This window comes from Parasteatoda tepidariorum, chromosome 2, assembly GCF_982258835.1.
Source record: "Parasteatoda tepidariorum strain Cologne lab strain chromosome 2, Ptep-v5.0, whole genome shotgun sequence".
NCBI classification, from domain to species: domain Eukaryota; kingdom Metazoa; phylum Arthropoda; class Arachnida; order Araneae; family Theridiidae; genus Parasteatoda; species Parasteatoda tepidariorum.
In genome coordinates, this window is record NC_141756.1 from 55510751 (window position 1) to 55537050 (window position 26300).

Consider the following 26300-nt stretch of genomic DNA (forward strand, 5'->3'; position numbering starts at 1 on the left):
AGTCTCTTGCAGTAAATATTTCACGATACAAATCATGAGTATTTTTAAGTTGGATGCAAACCTAATGTTAAGTATGTATTTTTAAGTTGGATGCAAACTTAATATAATCTGATGGTTTTTGTTTTATTGAGTTTAAAAAAATTGAATGCGCAGTGTTTTATTTTATATTAGATATGTAATTTTTGTTGTATGCTACCGGTTGTGTAGTTTCTCCCACTTAATAGAGAATTTTTTCCTTTTGTAATATTCTAAGATTCTATACAAAAATTACTTATTTCGACTTAAAACCTTATTTTATTTTGCCTTTTTAATATGATCAAGTTCTATCCCTATAAAGTTCTATCCTAAAATTCAAATACCCTTGCAAAAATACAAAATACTTGCAAGCAAAACCCTTAAAGTATTTTGTAATTGTCAAATATTTTAAATAGAAAAAAAGACATTAAGTTTCACAAATCATTGATAAGCAATACGGGATTGAAAACAATAAAGCCTCTTTGGGTGTATGAAGTGACACAAAGGAGTTTAAAATCGTATATTAGATGCATATTTTATATTTTAAACGGCAATAAGACAAGTTTGACAATCGCCTTTATCAATAGTAATTTGCCTTATTACAGTAGCGAATTTGCTTTTTTTTTAACTTCTTTGAATTTTTACTTATTATTTTATATATTATTATTAGTAGTAATTAATATTATTAATAATTAATAATATTAATAATTTATTACATTATTATTATAATTATTATATACTAGCCACTCTCATTATGCATATGTTCTGACTTTTTTTAATTAATGCTAAAAATATATATTTAGGGCTTTGATTTTGAAATAATCCATAAATAAAAAGGAAATTTATATAATTTACAATCATTAGAAGTATGCGTTTTTATTGTTGTTAAAAGAATTTTCGGAAATGAACAAAATGTGACTTGTAATTTTCCCAAAAAGCTATTCGGTTAAATTTATAGAAAATAATTGATCTCCCCTTTAAGTTGGTTTTACATAAAAAATCATAAAATTGCTTTCAAAAACTAAATCTATTTTCTCATTCAAGACTATCAAAAACGGGACAACTCAAATGTCTAAAGTATAAACTTCGAGATTTGTTAAATTTATGCCGCACACACATATATATATATATATATATATATATATATATATATATATATATATATATATATATATATATATATATATATATATATATATATATATATATATATATATATATATATATATATATATATATATATATATATATATATATATATTTAGAGTTCTGATTTCGAAATATTCTATAAATAAAAAGAAAACCTGTAGAATTTACCCTTACTTAAAATATTTCTTTTTATTTCTGTTTGAAGACATTTCGAATATGATCAAACTAAATGTGACTTGTCATTTCCTCTATAAGCTATTCAATTAAATTCATACAGAATCATTGATCTCCCCTTTTTTTTAAGTTGACGTACATAAAAAATCACAAAATTGTTTTCAAAAACTAAATCTATTTTCTCAATCAAGACTAACAAAACGGGACAACTCAAATGTCTAAAGTACAAACTTCGAGATTTGTTGAATTTATGCCAAATATATTCCCGAAAGAGTAAAAAAAAAAGAAAATAAGATAGCTCATAATATTTTTAGTTTGGAAAGCGGAACGACTTGTTTTTGCTGCCATGGAAATAGATCACGAATTCTCATTTTCTACTTCGATCAAAATGGAGGAGGAAGGAAATGAATTCAGTAGGGAAGAAGAAAAAAAGAAATATTCGAAAGACCTCCCATTTTTCTATTAAAAGCATTGTTTAGTAAAATCTTTTTTTTTTAAGTTCTCCCGAATTTTCCTGCCTGTTTGTAAAATGAGAAATGATTTGAACCCAGAAGCAATTTACTCTTTTGAACGCAATGCGACATTTCTCAAAATGAGATCCGTTCAGTATCAACAAACGCTTTTAGATACGAGTTAGGTTTCGAACATTGTTTATGAATCAGCGAATTCAGCAATACTTGCACGGTTATGAAGCGGCGCTTCGGTAATATCGGTACGCACGATGAAAATCTTGTATTGTTAAAGTACTATTTGTTTTGAGATTGAAACATGAAGTGCGTGATGATATGTCTGCGTGATGAAGCTTTGTAAATAAACACACACAATATCGTGAATCATGCCCTTCGAAACAAAAATGTTATTTATAGCTGTTGATGTGAATCTACGTCAGATAAGAATATTAATAAAAAAAACTTTCACGTGTTGAATTAAAATCCATTGAAAAAATATTCATAGCTGAAGTTGACGTAAATGGAATGTGAAGATTTATATCAAACGTATAGCAGATTTTAAAAAACATTATTATTTTCGATAATAAGGGTTTTATAGAAGGAGAAAACACTAAGAATAATAGTTTTGAAAAAAACATTATTTATTGAACATTTTTTTTCACCTGGAAAAAAATAAGCAAAGCGCAATTCAAAAAGATAATTTATATTGTTCAAATTTTATATGAATTATTTTTAAATTATTTTTGAATTAAAACTTTGTCTACGTAAAAAAAGTGATTATTAATGTAAATCTTCGTCAGATAAAAATGCTCAGAAAAAAATTTCGCCTGTTGAATTAAAATCAAGTGAAAAAGTATTCATAGCTGAAGTTGACGTAAATGGGATGTGAAGGTTTATATCAAACGCAAGGAAAATAAAAAAAAACTATTAAATTGTTATATTGTTCTAAACAAAACTATTATATTGTTCAAATTTTACATGAATTATTTTTAAATTATTTTTTAATTAAAACTTTATCTACGTAAAAAAAAGTGATTTATAACTGTTGATGTGAATCTTCCTCAGATAAAAATGCTCATAAAAAATTTCTCGTGTTGAATTAAAAACATGTGAAAAAGTATTCATAGCTGAAGTTGACGTAAATGGGATGCGAAACTTTATATCAAACGCAAAGAAAATTAAAAAAAAAAACTATTAACTTCAATAATAACTGTTTTGTTAACGGAGAAATACTGAGAATAATAATTTTAAAAAAACATTGTTTCATAAACTTCTTTTTTCACCTGAAAATAAATAAACAAAACTCAATTAAAAATATAAACTATAATATTAAAATTTCATGTGAATTATTTTAAAATTATTTTTTCATTAAAAAGTTCAAAATTTATTTGTGTAGTTCGAGGCAATTTAGTGAGCAGAAAAAATATCTAATAAAATAACCGTAACTGTATGTAAATGACGTTTCTAGTGTGAAAAATAATTATTATTTTGGTTTAATGAAATCAAAATATTTTAAAATTAATACTTAAACCATTCATTAGGAAATTTTTCCCTTCATATTTTAACAGAAATTCTGGCTTTCGAATTATAGTTCGTATTTCCACAAATTTAGTGAAAAATAGAAAACTGAACGGTACATTTTCAACCAAATAACTGGTTTGAATGTCGCTCTCTAGAGTATCATGATAAAATTACCAAATTTTACCACATTTATCAAATTCTAACCTATATTATAAAGATGTATTTTATTGCTAATTTTAACATCATTACCAAAGTTTTTGGTAAAAATTAACGAGCTTTCCGGTGTTTTGGTGTAAAAACATGGTAAAGCTTATCACATTCGGATAGTTTTGATCATACGTTTTATTACAGTGTGATAAGTACACTTTTTTCAAAAGTGGAATTTGTTTTGCATTAAATTGTTCCTTACAGTTTCTAGAAGGGTTCATTTTAAACTTTTTAAATTTAAGGTAAGCTTGTCTTATTGCTATATTGCCTTAAGCTGTTTACGTATAATAAATTTTTACATCCCAACACTGAAATTACACAGAGTTTTATTGTTATATTGTTCTAAGATGTTAACGTATCATAGTTTTTACCTCCTGATATTAGAATGAAATTATATACTCCAGAAAAACTTAAATTATGGAAGGATTTTTACATATTAAGTTTTACTCTAAATTATTGAATGTAAAAAACTGCAAATAAGGAAAGATTTTGTACTAGATTTTCCATAGTTTGGCAAGTAAACAGATATAGAGTAAGAAATAAATTGAAAATACTTCTGTTTTGTAGTTTGTGAAATATTATTAATTCTTATGTTGTTATGCAACTTACCTTTCTAATTAAATGGACGTGGTAAAATAATTGATATTAATGAACTGTATGTGAACTGTATCATATTAGTGAACTGTATCATATTGTGTGCTGTCACTCCATGATTCTGTTATACATGTATATAGTAATTTGCATTTCAGCTGCCTATTCGAAATATATAAGGACTAATTTGACTCCCAACATATATTGGTATTACACTACTGAGTCGTATAATAGAAATCTTTATCCGATTTAATTTGGTATCGCATCAATTTACTGAAATCTGAATAATCAATTTACTGAAATCTGAATAATCAATTTACTGAAATCTGAATAATCAATTTACTGAAATTATTAATATCTTTTCGAAACTTCATATCATACAGTGCACTGTCACCCCATGTTTCTATTATATATGGAAATGGTAGTTCGCATTTCAGCTGTCTCTTCGAAATATAAAACGAAAGATTTGAAGATATTGGCATTACACTTATTGAGTTGAATAGTAGAAATATTTATCTGGTTTAATTTGGTACCACATAAATTTACGGAAATCTGAATCATCAATTTACTGAAATTATTAATATATTTTCAAAACTTCATATCATATAGTGCGCTGTCACCCCATGCTTCTTTTGTACATGTAAATAGTAGTTCGCATTTCAGCAGTCCATTCGAAATACATAAGGACTAATTTGGCATCAAAACGATATTAGTATTACACTACTGAGTTGAACGATAGAAATTTTTATCTGATTTATTTTGTATAATTAAAACTTGCTTTCTTTAAAGTCATAACAAATTTATTCTTTATTATTCGTGTTACAGGACAAAATTACATTAATATTATATTACAAATATCACAGTTTCTTTGGGTTTCATAGTTTTCATGATAAATTTAAAATTCAAGTAAAATTATCCGCAATTATTAAGGAATGGTTTTAATGTTTTGAAATATTCAAACTTTCAATATTTAAATAATTATAGTGAAATAAAAAGCGAATGTATGCATATGCTTCTCGCATTACTGAGGAAAATTAAAATAATTTTATTACAAATAACTTTAGTTAAACATCAGAGTTTTTCTGGATTTTATATTTTCTTATAAACCAAAAATTAAGTCAGAGTAAAAATATTTGTATTATTAATTATTGGTTTAAAATATTTTAACACGAATTATCAAATAAAACAATTATTAATATAATAATTATCAAATAAATCCGGTATAAATACATGCGCCTCACGCACTGCAGGGAATATTGCAGATTCAGACGCATTCTATTGCATATAACGTTTAGCTAAATATCAGAGTTTCTTTGAATTTTATATTTTTTTATACAAAAAATTAAATCTGGACAAAAATAATTGATATTAATTTATTAATTATCAAATAAATCCGGTATGAATACACGTGCCTCACTCATTGCAGGGAATATTACAGATTCAGACGCATTCCATTACAGATAAAGTTTCGCTAAATATCAGAGTTTTTTTTAATTTTATATTTTTTTATACAAAAAATTAAATCTGGACAAAAATAATTGATATTAATTTAATAATTATCAAATAAATCCGGTATGAATACACGCGCCGTACGCATTGCAGGGAATATTACAGATTCAGACGTTCTATTGCAGATAAAGTTTAGCTAAATATCAGAGTTTCTTTGAATTTTATATTTTTTTATACAAAAAATTAAATCTGGACAAAAATAATTGATATTAATTTATTAATTATCAAATAAATCCGGTATGAATACACGTGCCTCACTCATTGCAGGGAATATTACAGATTCAGACGCATTCCATTACAGATAAAGTTTAGCTAAATATCAGAGTTTCTTTGAATTTTATATTTTTTTATACAAAAAATTAAATCTGGACAAAAATAATTGATATTAATTTAATAATTATCAAATAAATCCGGTATGAATACACGCGCCGTACGCATTGCCGGGAATATTACAGATTCAGACGCATTCTATTGCAGATAAAGTTTAGCTAAATATCAGAGTTTCTTTGAATTTTATATTTTTTTATACAAAAAATTAAATCTGGACAAAAATAATTGATATTAATTTATTAATTATCAAATAAATCCGGTATGAATACACGTGCCTCACTCATTGCAGGGAATATTACAGATTCAGACGCATTCCATTACAGATAAAGTTTAGCTAAATATCAGAGTTTCTTTGAATTTTATATTTTTTTATACAAAAAATTAAATCTGGACAAATATAATTGATATTAATTTATTAATTATCAAATAAATCCGGTATGAATACACGTGCCTCACTCATTGCAGGGAATATTACAGATTCAGACGCATTCCATTACAGATAAAGTTTAGCTAAATATCAGAGTTTCTTTGAATTTTATATTTTTTTATACAAAAAATTAAATCTGGACAAAAATAATTGATATTAATTTAATAATTATCAAATAAATCCGGTATGAATACACGCGCCGTACGCATTGCAGGGAATATTACAGATTCAGACGCATTCTATTGCAGATAAAGTTGAGCTAAATATCAGAGTTTCTTTGAATTTTATATTTTTTTATACAAGAAATTAAATCTGGACAAAAGTAATTGATATTAATTTAAAAATTATCAAATAAATCAGACGCATTTTATTACAGATAACGTTTAGCTAAATATCAGAGTTACTTTGAGTTTTATATTTTTTTATACAAAAAATTAAATCTGGACAAAAATAATTGCAATAATAAATTATTGGTTTTAAATATTTTAACTTTGTACAATTAAACATTTATTATCACACAGAAAAAAAAAATTACCGAAAATTTAGAACAATATGTATTCTTTTACATTGTTTACTCTGCTTACTTTCAAAACACGATCTTGCAACATATAGCAAAAAAGACAACCACTAAAAATAATTAATCAGCATTTTCCAAAAATTTATTTTCGCTCCAAGCATCGCGTCTTTTTCTATTTGGATCTTACGAGAAATGAAAAATGTTATTTATAGTCAAGAGTTTTCCACTCAAGGGAATCCTTGTTTTAAGATTTTACGATCGCGTCTACGTGCTTTCAAATTAACCGTTTCAAGTTCGTTGGATATTTAGTAACTGATACTTACTGAGATGATAAATTGGAGCGATATTCATTGTGTATTTTTAATGTTAAAGCCCTTGTATTAGTGTCGTTCCTACTCTAAGTGTTGGATCTTAAGCATAGTTGTTTTAAGTAAGATTTATGACATTGTATGGAATTTGTCTTTTTTTATCTTGTTAATCAATGAAGAAGAAGCTTTTAATTTAGTTTGGAATAATCTTAAGTAAGGTTACGAGTTTTTCTGGTCAACAATCAAAACATGTAACAATATATATAGTTTTTAATTGGCCATGTTCTATGATCTTCAAGTTTGAGCTTATGTTCTTGAAATCTTCCTCTATTTTGTTTTTCATAAACTTTGTTATTGTCTAGTATCAGCGGGTACCATGTCTAGTATCCAGTGGCAGTAAGATTTATGACATTGTATGGAATTTGTCTTTTTTTATCTTGTTAATCCATGAAGAAGAAGCTTTTAATTTAGTTTGGAATAATCTTAAGTAAGGTTACGAGTTTTTCTGGTCAACAATCAAAACATGTAACAATATATATAGTTTTTAATTGGCCATGTTCTATGATCTTCAAGTTTGAGCTTATGTTCTTGAAGTCTTCCTCTATTTTGTTTTTCATAAACTTTGTTATTGTCTAGTATCAGCGGGTACCATGTCTAGTATCCAGTGGCAGTAAGATTTATGTAAGTAAGATTTATGACATTGTATGGAATTTGTCTTTTTTTATCTTGTTAATCAATGAAGAAGGAGCTTTTAATTTAGTTTGGAATAATCTTAAGTAAGGTTACGAGTTTTTCTGGTCAACAAACAAAACATGTAACAATATATATATTTTTTAATTGGTCATGTTACACGATCTTCAAGTTTGAGCTTATCTTCTTGAAGTCATCCTCTATTTCGTTTTTCATAAACTTAGTTATTGTCTAGTATCCGTGGGTACCGTGTCTAGTATCCAGTGGCGGCTTGAAGCCCACCCAGCTTCAGATCGATGAGTACCAGCTTGTCTGAGAAGTAAAGGCGGCCTGTACACAATGCAAGCGACATTTACATGAAATTGTGGAGCGTTATCCTCCATGAACCTCTTGGCCCACAACAGGCTGTTTCGGGAATGCTTTTTTGTTGTTGTCGCTTGATATGTTGTGTAGAAAAAATGACGATTTATAGCCTTCAAATTATTTCGCAATATATTTTTGATTTTTATGTAAACAATGTAAAATTGCATGTTGTATTAACAGTTGTATTAACAGTTGTTCTCTAATTATTTTTAATATTATGTATGTTTTCGTTATATTTTGTACAGTATTTTCTAGCTATGAGTGACTATTTCAAAAATGTTTGGTTTGAATGTCTTAGCAAACTTGTCATATAATGTCTGTTTCAATTTTAAATGGAAGGGATTGTATAAGTCATAAAAAACTTTGTTACGAATGTTTTACAATGATTTATCACATCAAATATTCAATTCGAAACCACTGAACTTGATCGGAGAAAGTTCAGTTCAGCTTTTATCAAGAGGAAAATTTTGTTTTTGTTATATTGGAGATCTTGTTGGAAATGTTGTTCTCTAAAATGGTATATTCACTATTCCCTCTGGGTAAAGTAAGGTGTAAACAAATTAAGTAAGATTTATGACAATGTATTGAAATTTTCTTTTTTTTCTTGTTAATTGATGGGTGAATAAGAATATGCTAATTTTTTTTTAATAATCGTAAAGAAGATTATGAATTTGTCTTGAGTAATATATTTAAACGTGTTAGAAATGATGTTCTCTAGAATTGTATATTTGAAATATACAATCCATGTAAAGTAACGTGTAAACATATTATGATTAATTCTATCATTTATGCAGGTGTAAGCGATCACGTCTCAAATTAACATTTTCAAGCTCGTTGAATATTAAGTAATTGATACTTACCGAGATAAAAAATTGCAGCGATATTTGTTGTGCACTTTATTGTAAAAACCCTTTATTAGTGTCACTTTTACTCAAAGTGTTCCATTGTTGTATTACAATATTGGACAGTGTATGGAATTTGCCAGTTTTTTCTTGTTTATTGATGGTTTAACACGAATTTTTCAATTTAGATTGAAATAATCTTAAGGAAAGTAACGAGTTTGGTCAGAATGGTATAATTGACATGTGTGGGAACAATTCACTCTACATAAAGTAACAGGTAAACAAATTATGATTAATTCTATAGTCCATGTAAGATAGACGATCGCATCTACATGCTCTCAAATTAACCATTTATAAATTCGTTTTCAGTAACTGATACTTTCTGAAGTGATACACTGGATTGATATTCGTTGTGTTTTTTAGATGTTAACACCCTTGTAACAGTGTCATTTCTGTTGCATCATAAGCATACTTGTATTAAGTAAGATTTATGACTTTGTAATGAATTTGTCTTTTATTTCTTGTTAATTGATGGGAGAATAGGAATCTTTTAATTTAGTTTGAAAGAATCTTAAAGAAGGAAATGGTTTTGTCTATAACGATATATTTGCAAGCGTTAATTTCATACACTTTATGCAAAGCAACTTGTAAATAAATTATGATTAATGTCACCGTCTACGCAATATTCTTTTAATGAGCCATGATTTAATACACACTCTATACGAAGTAACTTTTTAACCTCCCTTTAAAAAGGGAACGTATTAAAAATGATGGTTTTTTGCACGGTTTGTTCGAATTTTATTTAACTAGTTATAATTAATTCAACACTATATACAAAGTAACTTTTTAAATTTTATTTGCAATAACTAAAGCATGATTAATGATAAATGGTGATCGAATGCGTATGAAACAAATTATTTTCTTTAATTATTAATTATTAAAATTATTTTTAAATTTTGTGAAAATAAAGACGAGAAAAGTGAATCCCTGAAAAAAGTAAGTTTTCAGGGATTATTTGCTTTCAAAATTTTACAGTTTAGAAAGTATTGGTTAAATTTTTTGATCTAATTTCGCACAAGTGGGGTATGTAATTAAGTAATGCAAAATATACAAATTAGTCAATTATTTTTTCATTTTAAAACCTCGAAGGTAAATCTACAGCATACTCAATTAAAATCGTTTATATTAAACAGTATTTATAATGAAGAGCTACCATGCAATACATCTTAGTCGAGGAAATACACATTTTTAATTACGTAGAATTGCTTGAATTTTTTGTAATTGAACTGAAATTTTATTTTCTTGAAATGAGCAGTAGTAATATAATGAAAGCGACAGTGGTCAGTGCTTTTCTGAAATTGATTATAAGACATAACATCGTATTTTAACTTAACAAAGATGTTTCGAAAGATAAATGATATTTTCCTAAGTTTATTTCTTAATATTTTAACATAATTTAAGGGTAAAGGAGGAAATTTTAAAGTTTAAGTATATCGTACGAACATCTTTTCACTTATTAGGTAGACGCGTTTATTGCTGTTATATTTATTGCACGTGTTCTACATTAATGAGCGTATCAATTTCAGATTCAGAATTCAATTAGGTACATTTTTTGCATTGTAAGGAGTAACAAAAAATATGGTTAAATTATAGTACTGTATGGGAATGAAATATCTGGTAACAAAAATACAATTTTCATTAAAAAAACCATAATATATGGTGTGCAAACAATTAATTTGACATTTTTGACATTTTTTCCATTTATATGGAAACAATTTTTCGGAAATTCTCGTTTTTAAAATTATAGTTCGTATTACCAGTTATTAAAAAATACAAACCTATAACAGAAATTATCCAAATAAATAGATTTTATGGCATGCTTGAAGGTATCGTAGTAAAATTACGAAATGTTACCTCCTTTATCGCATTTTATCACATAATATAAAACCCATATTATATTGGTAATTTTAATAAAATCTTTTCTAAAGAGCTTCAGTAAAAATTACGGAGTTTTCAAATATTCTAATAGTTTCAACCATAATTTTTTTCTCGGTGTACTTGTTAGTAATTATTAAATGTTAAAGGGTAATATTAAAATTTATAAAATTAAGATTAATATTATGCAAATATTAATTTACGTATTTTTATCAACAGAAGTGTTAAAGAGTAAGCAACAATAATAATTTTTCAATATCAAAATTTTACCAAGAGATAAAGATTTAATAGAAATTTTACATAAATAAGTACTCTAGTTAATAGATATTTTTAATTTTAAGTCAGAGAGAAAAAATTTAAATTGCTACATAAACTATTGGTTACTATCTAATTAAAATAGTAATTTTAAAACTCAGTTAATAATATTTCACAAAATTAACTTTAGATAAAAAGCATATATGGGAGCGCAGAATATTTTTCAGAATGAATATTTAATGAACATTAAAAAAAATCAGATGCATTTTTTTCCTTTTGAAAAAATTTTTTCCAAGTTTCTTTGCATAAATCAAGAAACAAAGCAAGAAAATGAAAATCCTTACCTTTTAAAATAATTATTTCAAAAACAAATATTATTGAATGCAAAAAATCTATGCATAAAAAATTTTTTTTGAAAGAGCTATAACAATTTAAAAAAAATTTTTTTCTTCAAGTAGCGTTTGTTATAATTAAAAAATTTTCTTCTATAAGATTTTAATATTTTTTTAAGACTTACGTAGAATTTAATGCTTTGAAAAATTATGAAATTATCTATTAATTTAAAAATTATCTTCTGGAAGTCATGGATCCTAACACCATAGACACCAAAAAACATTTATACAACATTCACGAAAACATTTAACATAACTATTATAAAAACATAAGTAGCTAGTTTCGATTTTTATGATAAATCAATTTATTTTTAAGATCAGTTATTAGCCCTCTCTCTCTCTGAACGAAAAATCAAATGATACTATAAAAACAATGATCCCTAACTTAATCAATGTGAAACATCAATTCATATTTGCGAAAACATCAATTAATCTCACGATCTCTACAAAATATTACATCAAAGCGTAAAGAGGCGTGTCTGAATGAGAGATATTTTCTTTTTTCTTAAGTTTCTGTAAATTGAAAAAGCTAGTTTTGAAAGAGAAGGTTGTACTGCGTAGTTTATTTTAGTAAAAAGGAAATATTGATAACGTTTTACAAAATTCATAAACTTATTTTATTCAACGTAAAGCAATAAACATAATAAACATCTATAGTAACCATTTCAATAACCAGACAATAGTTACAAGAATTTCTAGACTTAGACTGCTTATTTTCATAAATTTCTTTTTAAATCGTAACTAAAAATTAAGTTATATTTATTTGCATACATATACATTCCTTTATATTACTTTCTGTCTCAATTTTCACATTATTTTTCTCAACAACTTTTGTATATAAACTTAATTTACGGATGCAACATTTCATTTCACTTTATTTCAAATTTACTAACAATTGTTTTTAATTATTAAAATATTATTCTAACTATATAAATTATTTAAAAAATATTAATTCACTTGTCGAAATCCGATGCGAATGTGAATAAAAAAAATCTGCAGCAATTAAGTGGATTAAAATTTTATTTTTCAAGAAGAGACAAATTTCAGACAGTGTATTTGAAACGAATTAGTAATATTTACGTAATTTTTTATCTCCTCCATAATATTTTAAACATTTTAGAAATAAGTAAAGATTCAAAACAGGAAAAGCAAAGAAAATTGCATGTCAAAACATAACTAAATTAACAGAATTCCGAGACAACTTACACAAAGAATTAATGTAGCAAACATATATTCTTCACGATTTCACTTATTTATTTTCTTTAGAAGTCATGCAAAAAGAAAAATCATATTACGAAGTTAAAAGTCGAAAATCACCATGGAAAACAGGTCGTAATTGCATACTGCACAAGCTGTCTTTTTTTCTATTTTTCCTGAAGTTTTTCCGCTTTTCAAATTATTTCTTTTTAGTTTGTGGTGTAATTTTCTCTTTCTTTCTATCTGATTCAGAAGAATCACGTGTCAAGGCGTAATTGGATCCGCCGAATGGCTTTGAAAAGCACAATGAACCTATTAAGACAGTAGGATTATTTGTGACGTCACTCTCGTTAAGTTACGCACCTAAGGATTATAAAAGGTAACTAAAAAAAGAAATTTTTTTCCCTGCAAAGTTACTTGATGGATTAGGGTTACTTTGAATAGTTCAAAAAATGACTTTTTTAAGGATTTAAACTATGAACTTATTTACTTAAAATACTTAGTCACTAACATAGAAATTATTCTATTAATCCATTTTTATTATAAAATATTATACCATAATTTTTACAGTAATATATATTTAATTCGAGTGATTCAGTGATTTTACGGTGATCATTACTGCACAAATTACGGTATATCAGATTTTTTCAACCGTAACATGTTTTTCGGTGGAAATAGATTTTTCGCTAAAAAGTTCCGGTATTCTGAGTACCGGAACTTTATAGCGTAATTTGATCCTGCATTTGTTTATTGTGTAATCAATACAATCGCATAAAATATTTGCTCACACAAAAAATTTATAATCATACCTATGAAACTAAAATCATCATAACAATATGATTTATAAAAATAATTTAGGAGAAAAACAATTATATTATGTATTATCTTTTGTAAATTGATTCTTAAAAGACAATATACAAAATATTAATAAGCTTTTAATTTTACTGAATTTCAAGAAACTGCCAAGTCGTAAACAATCATTTACTTAAATCCCGGGATAAAATACAACTTCTCTTAACCAATAACCAATACAGCATTTAAAAGAACAATTGTTTTCTCTTTCTATTGGCTGTTTTATTACAGAGGGCGAATTTTATTAAATTTTATTTGCTTTACTAAATTTTACGCTTTATTAAATTCAGTTTAACATCGATATTTAATATCAGTACAATCACCAATGTTATAAGTAATTTTATTAAATCGTTTCTCTGTTCAAGCTGTGCAGAATTGTGCATTCCTGTATAAAAAATAAATTGCAAGATAATATGATGCAATTTGGCAATGTAGTACGGTTGCAGCAAATTTGAGCGATATTACGATTTACCATTGGATTTAACGATACTATAGAAATTTTACGATTCGAAAGTTTCAAATAATGCTGCTAAATATTGCTAAATCATATTTCTATAAATTATATAGTAATACAATAATTTAAAAATGAAATTTTTATTTTTATCTTGATATAAGAAAATTTTCAATACAACGTTATAGTCATTGTTAAAATTGTATAATTATTATTAATATTTTACATTAAGCACTAATATCTTTGTCGACAGTACAGTATTTTTATCATAATTGCTGAAGTATAATTAACGTTGATATTAGAATAGCATTCACTGCAAAAATGATTTCCCGAAGTTAAGCAAAATTGTATCAAAATTGCTTCAAAACATGTTTTCTCGGAACGATTTAAAAACTCCATGTACTCATTATTGAGCAATAGAGACATGTTTAAAACAGAAATAACATACACATTGAAACAGCACATTTAAAAATTTTTCTTGACTCGATAATGAGTATATGGGTCTTTAAAACTCAACAATACCTGTTTTTGGAGCTCTTTTGACACAATTTAACTCATATTTTGATAAAACTCCTTTTAACAGTGTCTTAACAATATCTTAACAATAATGCAAAACAATATTGTTATAATACCAAACAAATATGGCACAATTCCTTCTGAGAATACATAGTACAGTTTATGAAAATGAAGCTTTACATAAATGTAAAATCGAAAGGTATTATTTCTTCAAAAGTAGTCATTGAAAACAAATTTCCCAAAATTTTTTTAAATTAGGTTTACTAAAATTTTTACAATTTAGTTAAATTGTTGCTGAGTGAAAATTGTGTTTGAAAAGTTATAGTTAAGGTAAGTATTTTATGATATTTACCAAGTAAAATTTTTTATTCAGTTGAAAAAAATGTGACTCACTTTACTATAGCATTGCATTGAAACTATTGTTCATTGATATCTACTCTTGAATTATATTGATTAGTTAAACAAAATTGAAAAAAGTAGGAATTAAATGCCAAATTATTCTGGAATTACTTTAACAAATTTTTAACCTGAAAAACTACATATCAACATAATTTTTTGAGCACATTAATGTTGTATCATACGATCCTAACTACATGCATTTAAAAAAAAATAGTATTTTTATTAAAGTTTAAATTTACATTTAAAAAAAAATAAATGTTTTTATGTAATAAGTAAAAAGTACAATCAGTTACTAATAACCAGAAAATATACTTAATCCAATCACACACAAATTAAATATCTTTTCATTCAAAGATTGGAGATATGAAAATTATACAGTAGAAGCAGTTACATTTCGGTTGAAACAATAGTTAATAAAATTAATTTCATTGTTTACAAACTATAATGATGGCAAAAAATTTCAATGAATTCAGTTGTCGAAAGATAAAAAAAAATTATAAAACCGGTTTCAAAATATTTTTTTAATATACAATATATCCTATGCTTTTTAAGCATCCGGATAAATCCACCTGTGGTAACAAGGAAATTCCAACATTCCCTCGTTATTTATATGACATATTAATTGCATAATTACAGCATGTCAAAACTTTTATGACTCTTCATAGTTCATTTAATTGGTTTTCGTCAATGCAAATCATCTCTAATATGTCAAGATAACTTATCAAAGATAGATATTCACGATAGCTTTTCTACAATGTTTAAAAAAGAAACTTATTTTTCGACCTGAAGTGAAGTCAAAAGTCAAAATTATCAAGTAGATTTCATAATGCTGCTTAGGTTTTTTCTATTTTATAACAGAAGAAATTTTGATGCAAATGACTTCAAAATTGTTTAAGGTGCAAAGGTAAATGGGGTATATTTTATGACACACTAGGGAATATTTCTGTAAAATTACTGTATCAAATGGTAATGACATTTCTGGTAAAAAATGAAGCATAATCTTGCTTTTTTTTCTTGGTAAAAAAGACAAACATTATTCTAGTAATAAAAACCGTTCACATAATGACGGTTTATCAGAATTTCTGGTTTTCAAACTTATTTTTCTCTTTAGGACACAGTCATTGAAAAACGCGAAACTAAAAAGTAAATTTAAGCGAATGAATGGTTTTTATACTATACTCTTAGGTATCATGAGGAAATTAATTAATTTTTTTTACATTTGCCAAATTTTATTATATATTATAAAACTATATTTTATTGCGAATTTTACCAAATGTGATAATTTTACCAAAGCGAGTCGGTATAAATTACCGATTTTTTTAGTGTTTCCCTAAAAGCAAGAAACTCGGTAAATTATACATATTTTGTTAGTTTTAACCACATTTTTATTTCTCAGTATGCATCTGAAAAAAATTGAGCAACGCATTAGGTAGTAATGCAAAATTGTTTGCTATTTACATTGCCTTTTTATTTTTCGTTTAAGCCCCCTCCAAAATAAAAAATTAAAACTACGGCACAATAATTATCTTCTTTGTGTTATTACATTTTCAGAAATAAAACACTCATGTTATGCGATTCAACAATCCTTGAGCTGTATTTCGTTACTTTTTAGAATAATTTCATCACGAAATCACGTGAATTGTGACAAAACACGAACTCTCAAATGTATGACGAAAATGTTTCCTATATTCGGAACCTCTTTGCAGTGTATTGTGGGTAATTGTTAACTTGAATGGTGGAACTAGAATGAATACTAGACGTTCGAAAATAAGATTACAAAATAAGCCGACCGTGCTATATGGCTGTCAAGGAGTTTGCCTCGTACCATAAAGATGCTAGAGTCTAGTCCCGCTTCGGGCATAGATGCAATTTATCTGTCTGTTCTATTTGTCCCTCATCTATTGCTATAGAAACATTGATCAAGATATATGGTGCCCACAATTAAGTGATTGTTTTTAAAGTTAGATACATTAAGCACTACGATTTTTTGTGGGAAAAAATAAATGACAAAATATTTTTTTTTACTGTTGACGAATTTCGCTTCCTCAAGAAATCGACGATGGTTATTTCGCCCCTTTAACGAAATGTTCTCTCAGAGTTTATACCAGGAAACAGTTTCGTCAAAAACAAAGAAAACTTGTTTTAGTTTTATTAATGAAAATTGATTATTCAACTCTCCAGGTGTATTAGTGCTTTTTTCAATTTCTAAAGATTTATTCGTGTATTTGATGTGATGAGAGCTAAAATGCATCAGTTTCACAATGTTATAGTTTTGAAAGTTTTAATCTAGATTAAAATTATTGATGACATTAAAATTAATAATTAAAAATATAGTGCTAGGACTTATTTAATTTTAATCGACATATATTTTATACATCATTATATATATGATTAACAACTACCAATCCATAAAAAATTATTTAATTTTTGTAATTAAGTATTTCCTTCTCTTTAGTTCTGAACACTTTAATTAGCAAATGACGGACTTGATAATTATAATTTAAACTTCCATTTCTGCCAAAATATGCTACTTAGAGAATGTACAAAACAGTTTCAGTTTTAAAGGTTTTTAGAAAATACGTTTTTAAATAACAAAAAAAATTGTGGTTTTTACAAAATATTTAAATATTTAATTTTTCTAATAGAATCAACTATTCAAAATGGTATTCTAAGGGCAAGGTAATTAAAAATAAACACACCTATTATTATTATTATTAGCATAGTTTACAGGTATCATAATTAAAATACCATAAGTTATAAAGCAGAGAACACAATTTTGGCTACTAGAAATTCTTAGAATTATCAATATATAGTAATAATGTAACCGTGATAATACGATAATCAGTTGTAATAACAAAACTGTGTTATAATTTTTTATTTTATAATATTATATATTTATAGAAAATTGAATAAAAAAACAGACTAAACATTATTTTTTATATAGATAGAACACTGAAGAACACATTTTTGTTGCATTTGTACAAATGCTTAATCTTGCTTGATTCGAGTATGGGAATTTCAAATCTGAAACTAGTTTACTTCTGCAGCTACAGATTGTATTTTAAATAATAATTTTTAGTCTAATTTTTATTGTAATGAACAAGTTTAAAAACGGGTCAAAAAAGTCCAAATGTCAAGTTTAAAAACAGATATTAACAAAGGGTCACATAAATGCTGCTATAAATTTTTAGTAGAGTAATAGCACATCATCAGAATTAAAATTGTATTGAAACCCATTGTGGTAAACGTCGTACGCGGTCAGGGGTGCTTCTCAATTATGAACTGTTTAGAAGCACACAAAGAAACAGTAGGTATATAAGAGGGAAGCAAAGCTAGCGGCATATGAAGTCATTTACTCTTAGTCATGGGTTACTATGGCATTTTAATTCTGATGATGTGCCTAGCTCTTTAGAAGTTTGTTGACCCCTGTTATATATGAATTTTTTTAAAATTTTAAATTTCGACAAAAAATAGACTAAAAACGTCTTTTTTTAAAAAATACTGTAGCTTGGAAATAGAAACCGATTTGAAACTAATTTAAACCAAATTTGAAATGAGTGATACGAAAGTTTTTTTTTTATTAGTTAAAAAAATTCATGCAATAGAAAACAAAAAAAATATGTTCCTTATTGTTATTGACAAGTTTCCAAGAGATTTATTTTATCCAGGTATGCAAAGAAGCATATTCACACAATATACAACGCTGAATTTTTAATGCAAAACTGGATTAAGAAGAAATATACTTCTTAAAAAACGGTTTTGTAAGCAGGTTTATTTTTTAAATCAGGAATCTTAAATAATACTCTTTATCAAGCGATATGTATATTTAAATTTCTTACTTGGACAAAGTAAAAATATGAAAACTTAATTATAATTCCCCACAAATTTGGTATAATTCTTGTTTTTTTTTCGTATCTTAAATTTTCCTTTAATATAAAAAATTTTAATTATTTTAGAATACCGTATTTACAATATATCACGTTAAGATTGGTTTGGCACCGGATATACAGTTTATTCCATGCTTTTAAGAAAACTTGTCAAGAAAAATAATTTTTCAATTCATTTTAAAATATTATTCACACTTAGAAATATTTCTTAAACGTTGAATAATAACGTTTCTTTGAACAATAATATAGTTACAAGTTACAGAAACCCTAATAACGCATTAATTTGAACGATATTTCTTTAACGGCGTTATGGTGTTTTGAGCGGTGTTATGGTTCAGCAAATTAAAATGTATAAATAAAATTTTAAACCTTTTTCTTTGAAATCCTTACTACTTTGTGGTAAAAAAGGCAGATCATCACGATTGATTTTCTCTTGCTATAAAATTATGTTTACAACAGAGTGTAAAGTTTTAAGTTTCTGACTTCTCCGAGAAGCTTGTTCTTGAACTATAATAATTTTCAATTATTCCCCGTCCGTTTTAAGTCGTTTAAATAATAATAAAAAAAAAAAATTATTCCCCGTGAAGCATCTTAAAATTTTTTTATTTACATTTAGCTTGTTGTCATAAGTGCTTAAATTACGGTAAACAATTTAAAGAGAAATTTTATTCTGTACATTAATCCAATTAGAAATTAATCCCCTTATAAAAAGTAAGGATTTCCAAATGGATAGAAAAAGTACGTTTTAATTTTGCATGAAAATTGAAGTTCCACTAAAAGAAAAAAGAAAAAAATTGTTGCCCTGGGTGAAAATAAGTACTAAAAAACAACATTCCGCGTGGTTATAGCCCTACTATCTTTGTTTATTCAACTGCATAGAATTAATAAAAAATATTGTTGAAAGCTATTGTTTGATATCTAAAGAGAAAAAAATAGCAAATCTAATAAGATATGATCTTATCGAAAGGCGTTCCACGTGTTTTACTCCCGTGTGAATAATCCAACTTCACCAAAACAATCTTTTTTGCAAACGATTTGTTTGCTATATGCAGTCTAATAAATCACATATGTTACCAATAAACAAAACACGAAAATAATCTCACAGAGGAAAGCAAATCTGTCACAAATTATGTAACATTAGCTCACTTTAGGATGAGAATTTACAAGTAGTTGACGACGCGAAAAAATTTTTTTTGGACTGGGAAAAAAATGAATAAAACAACAGCATCACGCTAAAACGCAAGGTCAGTAGAACGACATATACAGTATTTTATTTTCACCATCAGTTTCTGTAAAAAGAACGTAACTATGATAATACAAAGAGAAAATATGAACAAAAAAGTGACCTTAACTTGAAGCTGATTACCACTAGCGGACAATCCGTCATTTGTGTCATGATGTTCACGGCCAAGCCAACTCATCTCGCCAACTAATTTAGTTTTTTTTCCGCCTCTGTTGTAGTGTCCCACCTAAACTGATACAAAGAGATGATTCGCTGTGATGAGTATAAAAATAGATCACGCTTAAGTGAATGAAAGGAAATTGAATAAACATTTTATAATCTATATAGCGACCAGGATTTAGAGTAAGTTAAGAGAAAAATTGCTTATTCAATGTCAAATAGAACTAGATTTAAATGTTAAATTATGCACAAAAAGAAGCGTTTTAATTTTTATTTAGAATTAAAATAAAATTAGGTGGCTATGCACATTTAAAAACGTGAATTTTAAAACAGGTTTTGTAGATTTCAGTTTTGATTATTCCCTTTAGTTTTTATTCATTGAGGTCAGGTATTAGAACTCAATTAAAGAATAGTTAATGTGAAATGAAATCAATTTAAGTAATAAATAATGTATTGAATAGAAGTATTGCGTTTTAACTTTACTTTCAACTAAAAGGTTGTCGTACACCCTTAAAACAGGTTTTTAAATAAAATTTCCCAGATTTTAGGTATATTCGTTCATATTCAATTTCTTAGATTTTCAAAATCAGTCAGAATTTTAATTTTATATTTTGAAATTTTTGAGGTATTACAATTTAAATGAAACTCGATTTTAGTTTGAATTATTTTCTCATCCATTTTTTACGTCTGCAAAATACGATAACTGCATTTATAGTAGTTTAAGGAAATGTTAGCATATTTGTATGTGTATGGAGAGGTGATTGTACTGCGATTATGAAAAATATCAAGATAGCTGACAAAATATTCTACACATTGTCTTAAAAACAATTATTTACTGAACATTTTCATATCTGAGGATATTCCGCACATTTGCGTTACGATTTTATCGAAATAGGTAATTAAGTGTAAGGGTTGTTAATTGCGCACTGGTCCAAACCAATTAGCCTTAGAACTTCAGAAAAGCATATTTGAGTGCATCACGCCTGTTTTAAGGAGAGTAGGCCCGCAGTGGGAGATCTTGTTTTCGAAAAGAACAGTAGCCATTATTTTACACATGAACTTTCATTGTTGTTAATTAATATTTCAATTCAGGTTAATTAAAATTCTCAATTATTTTCCAATTAATCATACTTCGTAATTATCCTCATATCTGCCTTAATTTAACTCCACTTCGGAGAAAAACTTCATCAAATAATTTTTATATTACTCGGGAAAGTGTTTCTATTCATAATATTAAAATCATCATAAAAATGATATAAATATAATTTTTAGAAAGCATTATCGAAGGAATACAATCATCTTTTAAAACAAAACTGAAAATGCAGCTTGTACTTTTATTTTTATTTTGATTTAAATAAAATTTTAATCCTTGTTACTTTTAGACCTCTGGAAAACACTGGTTTCAAACCGCTTCCCGGATTAGAGCCCTAGTTCTTCACAATGACAGCTTTGCATCTTTTACAGGGAGCCAAAGCGGTTATATGCAATCATGAACGGTTCGTGTGGTAAGGATCAATCGCACCAAACAACAAGATAACCTATGAATTAGGTAGCGGAACAATTTCACCATTTTTCATGTCTTTTAAAATGAATTCTACACTTGTGTTAGATGAAAAGAAAATCCCAGGTTAGAACCCTGGTTCTTCACAATGACAGCTCAGTACATTCTACGTTGAGACATAGTGGTTCTATGCGGTCATGAATGTTTGGTTCATTCGGAAAAGATCAACTTCACCATAAATTGTAGACAGAACCCATAAATTGTAGACAAAATCACCATTGCTCTGGTCTTTTAAAGTGAATTAATTAACACTTACGTTTAAATAGAAAACTAATGAAAACATCCAATAACTATCCCGACAACATTGGGGCTCTATGGAAAAAAAATATATGCCCAGAATGATTACCAATAAAAGCAATTTACGTTAGCACTTAGATCAATACAGTTTGCAGTTTGGGATATATATATATATATATATATATAGATGAATATGAATGAACAATCCATGACTGGAAACAAAAGCTCTGTTCCTTGGCTGCTGTCTGCTCAGCAAATCATATTTATTGACATAATCATTTGAAAATATTTCAACAGCTACTTTTTAAATTTTTGTCTCAAGAATTGAAACTAAATGCACAAATTATACATGCCATTGGAAATACTAAAATGACTATATTTTTAACTATACAGGAAATAGTTTTATAAATCAAAATTGGCAATAGATATCGACAGATTTCAAATAAACTGTTTAAGTGCAACGATAATTAAGCGAAGCATTAAATTTTAAGTGCAGCTTATGCAATTTAACCTCAAGTTAGTTGAGGCGTATGCTGAAACCTGGACAAAGACAATGATTTCGCTACCACATTAACATAAAAGCAGATCTGGAGCACTGTTGAGCTCATTTGCAAGGGTAAAGAGGGAACCTTTATCGGCGACTTTGCAAAGCTGGCAAAGGTGAGCTAGTCTATGATTACGGAAGTGGAAGTTGGCGAAAAGGTGAAAAGTTAAGACTACGCTTTAATTAATAATTCGCTTTCAAAAATTTAGCAAACGGCTCTTCAGAAAAAAATTAAGTGTTGTAAATGATTAGTTCACATTAGAGCTGAGTTTTTGAAGTGACAAGTGTTAAAAATTGGTTAAAACGATCAAAAATAAAAATGTTATTCATGACCATAGTATATGTCTCTATAGCAAAATTAAAATACTAAATTAATGTAAAAATAAATACAAATGTGTGAAAATGTACAATTGAGAATAATTTGAAGAAATGCACAAATTATAGTTCTGAGGAAAGAAATACATTGTATTTACTTCAAATATTAATGTTTCATTTTATTTTAGAGTTTTTATCTCTCATAGAATATTTTTGAATACACGATCAAGTCAAACATATCTTGTAATTTTTATTTTAGTTTTCATATGATTGATTCTGAAATGTCTTGTTTTGTTATTGTAATTTGTTTTGTTAAGTTTTTCATCATTCTAAAATTTAATCTTACATTTGCATAATACTCTAAGAATAATACTCCATTGAATAAATTTTAAACATAATAGTTTAAAGAAAAGAAAATAATTATAACAAGCATATATGTTAACATTACAGAATATGACATATTAAACTTTTAAACTTAAAAGTTCCAAAAATAAAGTTAGGGTATGGCGGAGCAAATGATTTTAATTTTTTTTCCTATTTAGATATGAGAGTGCCAGAATTGGAATGTATGAATGGATTCAATTCATGCAATAAAAAATTTTATTTTAAAGATATTCTTTTAACACTTGTTACAAAGTATAAGAAAAATATTATTCTGCTCATGTGGGTTATCGTGAAGGTGATCGTTAATAGAGGTTAATAGCCTCTTATATGTAAAAAATACCAAAGAAAACCTTTCAAATTATGGTGGTTTTAAAAATATCAGGTAGGAAATGAAGACTTTTATTGACTTATTTGTAATAATTTTATATCTCTTATCTAATAATTAAAAAAACTTTATCTTAAAAAGACAAAATAATATCTAATCGGTAAATAAGGGTTTATTTTCTACCAGTGTGAAAAAAAAAATTAAAAAACCGAAGAATCACGTTTATTTCGCAATTACGAAAATAGCAGTTCCACTTCTTTCAACAACTTTCCTAGACTTCACAAAAAAACCTTAATATCCAATGTTTCGAAATTATAACGCAGGTTATTCTTACTTATTCAGGTAATATATAAAAACTCATCAGTAAACAATCACTTGCCAACTAATGACTAAAAGGCAAATAAAATAAACATATATCTTTAAATGAGATAAGCAAAAATACTTAATTTTACTACAAAATGAACCACTATTGGAAAACTTTTATTTAATGTGTAATCTCAGTTGTAGATAAGCGCAGAAAATAACCTTATTATCGCAGGTCACTTGTTTATTCAGAAGCATATGCTTTTGCTCCCTGAAATTCTGCCATCATTTACTTTGGCTGAAATAAATTAGAGTCTGAATGAGATTTCAATGCACGATTTTTCTTTCTCATTCACGCAATATTTCCAGCAGTAAATACCGATTAACCGATTAAAAGAGAGAGAGAGAGAAAGAGTAAAATGTTGTTTCCTGGCGTTAATTAGATAAAATGCATAAGCGATGGATGTGAGGAAACACCTGCGTCAAATGTTTACTGAATATTAAGAAATGTTTGATTTTTGCGAGGAGAAACTGACGCAGATTAATTGTTGGAAAACTTAAATTGCGGAGAAGTAAATCACTTCGTTCATTAATTTGAGTTCTTTTTTTGTTGAAAGAATTAATACGCTTCCCTCATTAATTTAATTTCGTCGACCATTTGCCCAGTGCAAGTTTTAAGATTTATCGTGTTTTTAAACTCGAACGAGATCAAGACTGTTATTTAACAAATGGGTGACTATGTTTTTTCTGAAATCAAGAACAAAAAATATTTTTTTAAAATTGAACTGCAAAAAAGAGATTTGTTTTCAGCACATTTTAACAATCATTAGTGAACATGTTAATTAATACATATTTCGGAAAACGACATTTTACTGGGAATACTAATATTTTTTTCTCAATTAATAAGTAATATCCCCCTTCAGGTTTTGAACCAGTTCACGGTTTTGCCATCGATTCTATCAGATATATATTGCATTCATAAAATTTTTTATCTTTATACCATACATAAGTTAGTTAAAAAGAAGTGAGACCATTTTGTAACCTGTATGTTTTTGCTTAAATATACCCGTAGATTATCAAGAAGAATAAGATCCGGAGAGATTTTCAACTATTCTAAAACATCAGCTTTGTTTTGACAAAATATTCTTTTTTTTATTTTTATTTATTTATTTATTTTTGAACTGTAGCCAAGAGCAAAGTCATGCTGAAAAGTGTTTTCTTCGGATTGAAATATCTTGTTTAAGTCAAACCTTATTTTTTATTTTTGTATTTTCGTTTACAGATCCCTGTCATGATTCCTTTCAATAGGAATGAGCTTTCCTACATCTTTGTATGACACTCACTTTTACTAAAGTTGGAAAATCCAAAACTCTCACCATTGATACCTAATAACATTTTGCTTTACGATATATAAACTTTAAATAAATAGTCATTATTATTATAAGTTACTCAATAAAATGCTATTTGTTTGGGGTAATTTTCACAAATTTCGAAGGATATTACTTAAAATAATAATTAGATATTTACTATTTGTTATTCAATTTTTTAATCTTAAGTACTTAATGGCCTTTACGGAAATTATCATATGGATATTTATAGAGGATTATTCATACTGTATATTTCTTGTCATATTCTAATTAAATCAGATTTGTCATAAACATAATGAGAACAAAAACTAATTGTTATTATAATAAATTTTAAAAAAATATCTAATATGTGACTCTGTCCCGAAAATCATAGAATGCGTAACATTAAATAAATGATTTTAATCTATGGCATGTCATTGTAAATAGCATATTTTCTTTAGCAAGTCAGAGATGTTTTTATTATGACAATTTAATCCTCTGCTGACAATTTAACGACCAAATCTAAAAGAGAGTCTTACGCAGACATCTACTAAACCTTTCAGCTAAAAATTATTCAATCAACAAATTAGAAGAAAATTAGAGAAGGTTTTTATGTAAATTATTAACTAAAAATAGACAAAGATTAGCTTTATAAAGAAAAGAAAAGTGCCATTGAACGGCAACTGTCATATTTTAATTGCTAAAGAGTCTCAACAGTTATTTTTTTCTTCCTGGGATGCCCTCTTCAAAGAAGAATTATAGCGAAGAGTAGAGGAAAAATGGGGAAAAAGAAAACATTGGCCTAAGTACACTTGACGAGTAAATACGAAGATAATTCATACCAAAGCATCCATATTTTTGAGAGGAAGTGGTATATGTCATTAAACTGTTAAAAGTTATTCAGAAT

The 26300-nt window shown here is 26.8% G+C and overlaps 1 protein-coding gene across 7 annotated transcripts in view; it reads right to left on the reverse strand.

Annotated features, from left to right (window-relative positions):
• LOC107450046 (octopamine receptor beta-2R) overlaps positions 1 to 26300 on the reverse strand; it is a 180052-nt gene that overhangs the window by 74792 nt on the left and 78960 nt on the right. For 2 of the 7 annotated variants that reach the window (XM_071177563.2, XM_071177559.2), the window contains exon 2: positions 20323 to 20450. The exons of 3 other annotated variants lie outside the window; for them this stretch is intronic. The gene's annotated coding sequence lies outside the window, so the exon portion shown is untranslated. Of the gene's footprint in view, positions 1 to 12880; positions 13184 to 20322; positions 20451 to 26300 lie in introns of all 7 variants that reach the window. 2 more of the 7 variants (XM_087157384.1, XM_043042876.3) reach the window with 2 other exon arrangements.